The 9,044-nt window shown below is 51.9% G+C and overlaps 1 non-coding gene across 1 annotated transcript; it reads right to left on the bottom strand.

Moving 5' to 3' along the window:
* Positions 1–3,569: 3,569 nt before the first annotated feature.
* On the bottom strand, positions 3,570–3,676 carry LOC118572833. Its single transcript, XR_004943533.1, has one exon. It is a non-coding gene; the product is annotated as a U6 spliceosomal RNA (small nuclear RNA).
* Positions 3,677–9,044: the final 5,368 nt, after the last annotated feature.

Genomic DNA, 9,044 nt, shown 5'->3' with positions numbered 1-9,044 from the left:
GATCAGAGACAGCTGGCTGTCCTGCCTGCAGGCTAGCCACTGGGCATGCGCTGCTGTCTTGTAATGATCTAGAAGGTAGGTGTTAATATTTCCCCCCATCCTTCACAGAAAGCAAGTGAGAACTAGAGATGTCAAATTCCCTAGCAAGAGAGAGCGAGCTGGAGCTGCCCTGGAAGCTGAGACCAAAGTCTTTTTTGGCTTCCAGGATTTCCCACGACAGCCGGGGTCTCAGCCTGCAGCCTCCTTGACTCTCTTTGCTCTGGGTGCTCTGAGCTCAGGGGGAAACTGGCTGAGTTCTCAGGAACCTGAGTTGGAGTAAGGCACCAGCACAACAGTGCTAGGCAGGGAGGGGGGCAGGAAATGGACATGCCAGGATCCCAGAAGCACCAGGCTTTCCAAACAGATGTGCCAGCGTAAAGTGTGTGCACATGCATTAGAAAGGGTATGTGTACATCTAAAGATCGGGGGTGTTTTATGTAGCTGCCTGGATTGCTTCCAAAAGATGATTTGAAGTAGTTGACATTAAAGCAAAAAAAAATCTCTGCCTAGTTAAAATTATACCATTAAAATTAGAAATACAATACAAGGTCTAAGAATAAATGCTGTTGGGAGCAGAGAAGCGCCCCACTCTCATCAGAGGGAGCGAGTTGGGGAAGGGCTGCGCCGCTGGGTAGAGGTGAGACTCTGTACCCAAAAAAGCCTCTGTTCTCTTGCAAGGTCAGTATTCCCTTATAAATACATAATTTAAAAGGCGTCTTTAAAAAAGAATCTGAGTTCCCCTTTGGTAGTCTATGAGGAGGAGGATTATAGCAGAAAATGTAAGTTAAAGTCAACAACAATTGAGGCTAAACTAATCCCGAGCTTCCTAGCAGCCATGGCAAAACACACACACACACACACACACACACACACACACACACACACACACACACACACACCACACACACACACACACACACACACACAAATGAGTTTTCCTAGGCATAGTTTACTAAAAGCAACATTCAAAGGATCAAATGACAAATTTTAAAGACATTTTCTCAGGTGCTAAAGCCTATGTGTTCCCTGGACCACTCTAAACTCTAGATGGCCCAGAAGGAGTCCAGGAAACATCATGACTCCTTGAGACAAGTCTCACTACGGAGCTTAGAACAGAACCAATCTTGAATCCTCCTGCCTCAGCCTCTGGAGTGCCGGGATCACAGATGAGATCCACCACACCCAGTCATGGCTTGCCCACCGCTCCCTGGCGTCCTGCATCCTGGATGCACACACACTCCACTCTACACAGGATTCTGTCATCAACCCCCATGAGTGCTGACGGCTGCATGGTGTGTGGGGCTGGCGGCAGCTGGTCTGGAATCTGACCTGGATTAATATGAAGAGCAGGGACAATCCACATTTGGGTGGTGATATTTGCCGGCAAGAGCAGTGAGTGAGGCCCAGCCAGAGCTTTGTGGGCCTAGGCAGGCCAGGCAGAACTGAACACAGGACTCGGGTGCACAAATGGGACCAGCCTGGCCAGTCTGGGGACTTTTCTTCACAGAAAACCATAAGCAGGACCTCCTCCCATCAGGAAAAGGCCACAGCCAAATCTACAGCAAACCTGGAGATCACAGGATCAAGATTCAAACCCTCTGAGCTCTGGGACGTAACCTAATCATAGCACACTGGCCTAGCATTCTGAGACCCCGGGTTCCACCTTCAGCACCGCCTGAATGTGCACACATACGTCCTGGTTCCATCACTGAGCTTTGTGACCTTGGACCTCGAGCTTCTAGGAGCCTCGGCATCCTCAGGACAATGGCTCCCCACCACCTACCCCCACCCCAGAGCTCCACAGAAGCATTCAGTGCCCTGATGTTAGCTCCCCCTCCACCCATGGAAGGTAGAACCATCAGCTTTGAAAACAGAAGCTTTTTGGGGGCCCCTGGTAGGTTTTGCGATGTCTTTGAACCCCTGAAATACAATGGAAAATTGAGCAAGTAGATCCGCTCTAGACAGGTACCCATGGCCTGTCAGACAGCCTAAGAGCCTCCGGACCACAGAAGTCCAGCGGACTGATGGGAAGATCCCACCCAATGCTGTTGTCCACAGCCTCCAGTCCAGCCCAGGGAGCTACAGGCAGAGCTGGGAAGGCAGCCCAGTGCCAGCTGATCCTGGCACTCTCCGTGGTGTTATAGGGACCCTAGGAAGTGCTTGGGGTCATGAGTGAAATAAATATGAAATTCTGAGGTCCCCAAGCTGAGGTTTGCAGAAGGCTTCACCAGTTTGGGCCACTGCTCTATGACCTTTCAGAGATTTTTTTTTTTTCTCTTCTTTTAAATAGGCTCTCAGGTAGCTCAGGCTGGCCTCACTGTGTAGCTGAGGATGACCTTGCACTTTTTGATCCTCCTGCCTCCACCTCCCCAGCTGAGACTGCCTGGTTTCTACACCGCCACTTTGGAAGCAGGACCCACCTGCCTGGCCGAACTGGCTTCATACACAGGTGAGAGCCAGGAAGGCATGGTCATGCTCACTGCACTCAGCTGTCCCTGGGGTAACCCTGCTCCATCTGGCCTGTCTCTCACCCCTCTAGCCTGGTGTGTGGGTGTAGGAGGCAGGGTGCCGCTTCCAGAGTCCTCAGACCTCTGGCCATTTCCCGAGGCTGGAAAGCTACACTGGGGCTGTCTTTTCAGGGAAAGATTAGGTCGGCCGGTGGTCCCCAGACTCCTCCCCTAGCATTGACCTGCAGGAGCGTCCCCCTTAGGCTACCCCCTGACCTCTCAGTGCCCAACTCCCCTCCCCCACAGCCTTCAGTCTGATAGATGCCCCTAGTCTGCCCGCCATAATGACTGATCAGAGCCTTGGCCCACTATCTGGTACTGAGACTTGACAAATGACCCCACTGGTGGAGGTTCAGGCTGGACACAGGGGTCACTTACACCTCCAAACCACCCCAGGGTGTCCCTGAGACAAGACGGCAGAGGAAGCCTAGGGACGGGGAGCCGAAGGAAGGCCCTTCCACACCCTCTGAGGAACTCAACTGCCACATCTATGCTGTTTGACTTTAGGTGAACAGTCTACCTCTCTGAGCCTGGTGTTCAGATCCTGTATCTCCCCTGGCCCCCTGTGCTCCGACTCTTAACGATCACACTGGCTCAGTCCCACTTGCTGGGAACTGGGGGAGGGAGCACTTCTTCTGTGAGCATGTTTGTTGTTAGAAACTTCGTTGTGATGAATAATGTCTAGCACCCAATTTAGTTTTATTTATTTCTTTTCTTTTTTGAGACAGGGGTTCTCTGTGTAGCCCTGGCTGTCCTAGATCTCACTCTGTAGACCAGGCTGGCCTCAAACTCAGATTCTCCTACCTCTGCCCCCAGAGTGCTGAGATTAGAGATGTAGGCCACTATGCCCAGCTTTAGCCCCCAATTTTAAAACAGTAGTAAGAAACAGGGTGACTGTTGTCAGTAAATTCCATGGATCCCACTGCTTTTAATAAAATGCTGTCACCAGGGGCTGGCTCACACCAGTAGCAGGCTCAAGGGTTCACAAGTATGAATGTCATTTAGGGTTTTCTTTTTTCTTTTTTTGTTATGGAATGCTTCACGAATTTGCGTGTCATCCTTGCGCAGGGGCCATGCTAATCTTCTCTGTATCGTTCCAATTTTAGTATATGTGCTGCCAAAGCGAGCACCATTTGGAGTTTTCTTATTTAAAATTTGTATTACAGGTGGTGGTGGTGGCGTTGGCGCATAACTTTACTCCCAGCAGTCGGGAGGCAGAGGCAGGTGGATCTCAGTGAGTTCAAGGCCAGCCTGGGCTACAGAGTGAGTTCCAGGAAAGGCTTCAAAACTACACAGAGAAACCCTGTCTCAAAAACAAAACAAAAGCAAACAAAAAGAAAGAAAAAAATTGTATTACGTGTGTGTGTGTGTGCGCGCGCGTGTGCGTGTGTGCGTGTGTGCATGTGTGCGCGTGTGCGTGTGTGTGCATGTGTGCGTGCGTGTGCGTGTGTGTGTGTGCGCGTGTGCATGTGTGCGCGCGTGCGTGCATGTGTGTGTGCGCGTGTGTGAGCGTGCACGTGCGCGTGTGAGTGTGTGTGTGCGTGTGCGCATGTGTGCGCATGTGCGCGTGTGCGCGTGTGCATGTGTGCGCGCGTGTGTGCATGTGTGTGTGCGTGTGTGCGCGTGTGCGCGTGTGCGCGTGTGTGCGCGTGTGTGCGTGTGTGTGCGCGTGTGCGTGTGTGTGTGCGCGTGTGCGTGTGCGTGTGCGTGTGCGTGTGTGTGTGTGTGCGTGTAGGTCAGAGGACAACTTGTAGTAATTTGTTTTCAACTTGTAGTAATTTGTTTTCAACTTCTACTGTGAGGAATCCAGGGACTGAACTCAGATCGTCAGGCTTGGCAGCAAACACCTTTATCCGCTGAGCCATCTCACAGACCCTTCTTTCATATTTTCATTTGAGTGTTAACATAAACCAAAGGGAAACCACAAGAAAGTATTGTGGGGGTGTGTGTGTCTCTCACACCCCGGGAGGGGGCAGCCAGGGGTGGGGTGGGGTGAAAACGTCTTCTCTTCTGTGGAGTAGGCTCTAAACACGGGAAAATGTTTCCTGGATTTTTTTTTTTTTTTAAATACCAACACATTAATGGCTTGCTAAATTTCGGACATCAACAAAAATAAACCAGGCCTGCGTTCACAGCGCTTGCCAATTCCCATGGTGTAAATACTCTGGTTTTAAACTGTTTAGTGAGTGAGGAGCAGAGCAGGAGTGGAGGTCTCACTGAACAGTCTCTACCTCATAGCTTACCAGAGATCAGTCCTCACAGATGCCCAGTTGTGGCCACATAGTTCAGGACAGACTGTTTTTAGCTGACATACATCTTGGGTTCAATCTGTAGTCCTGTGTGAGGGAGAGAGAAGGGATATTGTAATAGTGCACACCTGTAATCCCAGCACTTGGGAGGCGGAAGCAGGAAGATGACCAGTTCAAAGCTAGCCTTGGCTACATAGCAACTTTGGGGTCAGCCTGGGCTATGTGAGACTCTGTCTCAAAAAAAGGTAAGATGTGGTGATAATCTGTAATCCTAGGATTCCAAAGATTGAGGCAGGAGAATCCAAAGCTCAAAGTCTTCTTCAGCAACATCGTAGGTTTGAAGTCAGCCTGGGATTCGTGAAAATAAACGAAAGAAAGGAACGTGCCTGACAGCTACATGACGTGAAACCTGACTAAGGATGGGGTGTGAGGGATTGCTAATGTTGTGATTTATTTCACTGTGGGTGGTCACAGTATCGGCTTTGACCACAGTGGCACACACCTGTACCCCAAAGTGTGTGAAGGGGGGTAGAAGGATGCCAAGTTCAGTGCAGTCTGAACTATGTGAGGAAATCCTTTCTCAGAAGAAAACAAGGGCAGGTATAACTCTGTGGTAGAAACACCTGCCCAGCATGTTCCTGCAAAAATCAGCCATTCCATCCATCCACCCATCCAATCACCAACCCACCCACCTATGCATTTATCCATCCCTCCATCCATCCCTCCTTCCCTCCCTCCCTCCATCCATCTACCCACCCACCCACTCACCTCTCCATCCATCCATCTGTTCGTCTATCCACCCCTCCCTCCATCTCTCTATTCATTCATCTACCCACCCATCCACCCATCCATCCACCCATCCATCTACTCACCCACCCACCCCCTATCCATCTACTCACCCACCCACCCCCATCCATCTACTCACCCACCCATCCATTCACCCATCCATCCATCCACTCATCCATCTATCCATCCATCATCCATCCATCCATCCATCCATCATCCATCCATCCATCATCCATCCATCCATCCCTTTCCTGTGTGTTGGTGATAGACCGTGGGGTCTTGGTTCCTAGGAGAGAGTAACAGAAGTATCTTGGTTGCTCTTTCAATGTGAGATTGGCTTTTTGAGATGGGGTCTCCCCAGCTTGGCTGCCCTTGAACTAATGATCTTGTTTCAGCCCCACAATGTCCAGGTCACAGACAAGCACCACCATTCCCAAACCTTCAGCAAACACCCATGGCTGTTTGCTTGTTTGTTTAGGTGTTTTGTTTTATTTTGTTTTGCTTTTTAGACAGGGTCCCGTTTTCCCCAGGTGGGAGATTCCTCAAATTCTTATCCTTCCGTCTCCACCTCCCAAGTGCTGATACTTGGCCGTGAGCCACCAAATTCAAATTTACACCTGAAGTTTTTCTGAGAGCTGAGATGCTTCTGGATGGGGGCTGATGGGCAGAAGGGTGGAGATGCTAAAGTGGGTCCTGATTTCATCCTAAATACAGTTATCCCCATGGGAAGCACTTCCCTGAGTCCTGTGAGCCATTCAGCTACATGTCAAACAGGAAGGGGTGTCCTGGAAGCCTTGGATGGAGTCAGTGGGTCCTACCTATGTGGGACAGGCCTGGTGAGCTCCGAGCTTGCAGCTGGTGTCAGAGCTGAGGGTAGCTTTGTGGGGGGCTGTACCCTTTGCGTGTGCTGTCAGAGCTGGGGCTCTGGTGTGAGGTGGACTGCAGCACACCATCCTATAGCTGAGCAGTGAGTGTGACTGTGGCCTCTGCTCCAGACTCCACGGCTGTGCCTTGGCATGTACCCTTCCTATAGCCCTGTGCCCTCCGTCACTTCCACTCACGGCCTCAGCCTGTCACTCACTTGCCAGAATATCCTCTGGGTCAAGGACCATGTTGGTCCTTGGGGAAGGGAAAGAAAGATGAGGTCTGTAGTGAAAGCCCTGAAGCCCTGCTCAGGAGGACCCTTGGGCTCCTCGGGGTGTCCCAGCCCCCTGATCATGAGCTTGTGCTTGGGACTCCACTTCTGAGGCCTCTTCTGGGTTCCGGGGCTATCCTGGGAACTGTGCAAAGCTGGGCCTCTCCTTGGCTGGCATGCTGGACTGCTCTTAGCCAATGGCAGGGCTTAATACCCTCTCCTGAGGCGGGACAGCTGCTTGCCACTCCTCTGGAGGTCCTGGGTTGAGTGTGGGGCCTGAGTGTGCAATGCAACATGGTTGCCCTCTTCCCATCACCCCAGCACCTCTTTCTCCCTCCTCCTCTCTCTAGCTTAAATAATAATTTGCATGCCAACCTTAGTTTCTGGGGCAACCTAAGCCCCAGTGCTATCCCGTGGAGCTCCGTCTAGTTACAGGGCAGGTCATAAGACACCCCCCCCCTTTCAAAAACTTCTAACATTAATGGAGACCAGTACTCTACAGCAAAATGACAAAACAGGGTGCCAAGAGCTGCAGGCATGCCGAGTGAGAGGAATCAAGAGTGACTCCTTGGAGGAGGGGCCCTGCAGGAGAAGAAGGGGTGAGGAGGGAGGAGGCTTTGAGGGCAGGTGCTTCCATTTTAGTGTGAGGCTCCCTTTTAGAAAATCAGGCAAGGGCTTTCCTGAGAGAGCAAAGGCTTCTAGAAGGTCCCACAACCTGGAGGGGTGAGCTGGGGCCTGCCTCTGCCCTGTGCTCAGCTCTGGGGATCCTGGGATTGAGAGTGAGCAGGAGAGAAGGTGTCCTAGAGCTATTAGGGTGGTGGGAGTGACTAGATAGCCTGGATCATGTACACATGTGCACTAGTGTGTGCATACACATTCACACACGTACATACACACGCTTGCACACATGCTTGCACGAGTGTACACACACACACACACACACACACACACACACTGTATACCACAGAAGCACAGCAGGGACAGGAACCACAGCCATGCCTCCAAGGGTTTATTGGGTTCCATCACCATGCGTGTGCACTAGCCTGAGTCTCCCAGCTGGGGCTGGGAGGAAGGGGCTGGATGGTGCTGGGAGCTGCATTTTCTTTCTTGCTGCCTGCCCTGTCCCCTCCTCATCAGTGAGTAGTGAGTGTCTCCTTCAAAGCCCTACAGTTCCTACAGCTAAGGCTCAGGGAAGGACATAGGAGCATGAGGCTTAGCCTGTCCATAACCATGAAAGACAGATATTACCCGCATCTGGAGGCCAAGATGGCCCCATGTGTGCAGGGGGCCTGGGAGAAGTGTCACCCACCTGGTCAGGGGCCACTGCTACCCCACAGGAGGGCCCCAGCCCTGGCTCAGGCTCACAGGCTTGGAGGCCTTTCGTAGGGGCTGCTGGGCAGCCACTGCCAGCCAGGAAGGGACTTCAAAGGCTCCCCTAATCCCTGTGACATTTTCTGACACAGGGGTTTGCTTTTTTATGCTGCACATCAAAGCCCTGGGCTTTATAAATAACCCTCATAAAAGCAGAGGGGCTTATAAAGTTAAACAATAAGTCACGAAGTGTGAGCCTGAGAGAAGACAGGAAGTCAGTCCTCAGTCCTGCTCCCCTCCCCCTCCTGCCTGAGCCCAGGGAAGGGAGGCTCTGTGGGAGGCCGAGGGGTACAGGTGTCCAGAGGCCTGGGGTTGGACCCAGAAACCCCTTCCCTGCCGCCCCCCCAGATGATATCCTCTATGAATTGCCCATTCCATGAAATCGCTGTTTCACTTCATTCTTTTAGTCAATCAACAAACACTTCCCAGTGCCATTCTCTAGTACCTGACTGTGGAGTGTGAATTTTGGAGCTGCTGACACAGTGGCTTCCTGCCTGGAGGACTTCTGGAGGTCACTGTCCTCAATGGTGGGAAGTGGCTTCAGGATGGTACCAAACCAATTTATCGATGAGAAACGCCATGGCACAAGAAAGTAGAGACACTGGGCTGGATCGCCACCAGGTAGGGCTGGCCCCACAACAGCCTCTTTTGCTGCAACAGAGACAGTAGACCAGCACCCTGCTGACTCCTCCTACCTCCATCCCCAGGCTTCTGGCCTGAGCCATTCCGAGGGAGCAAATTAGTGACCAGAGCTGAGAATCACCAAGCACAAGTCACCAGCACCCCGGCTCTAGGCAGAGACAGGGATTGGGACAGCCCCTCTGCAGTCCTGACCCCAGCTAACCACACAAACAGGTGCCGTATCTGCCCTGGGGAGGCAGGAGATGCATCGAAGGTGACCTCAGCAAGGACACTTTCTGACAGGGGTGACAGCTGAGCTGGGGCAGACAGTGAGAA

This window comes from Onychomys torridus, chromosome 22 (assembly GCF_903995425.1).
Source record: "Onychomys torridus chromosome 22, mOncTor1.1, whole genome shotgun sequence".
NCBI lineage: Eukaryota > Metazoa > Chordata > Mammalia > Rodentia > Cricetidae > Onychomys > Onychomys torridus.
Note: the sequence above shows the minus strand (reverse complement) of the source record. Positions and strands in the feature narration are given on the sequence as shown.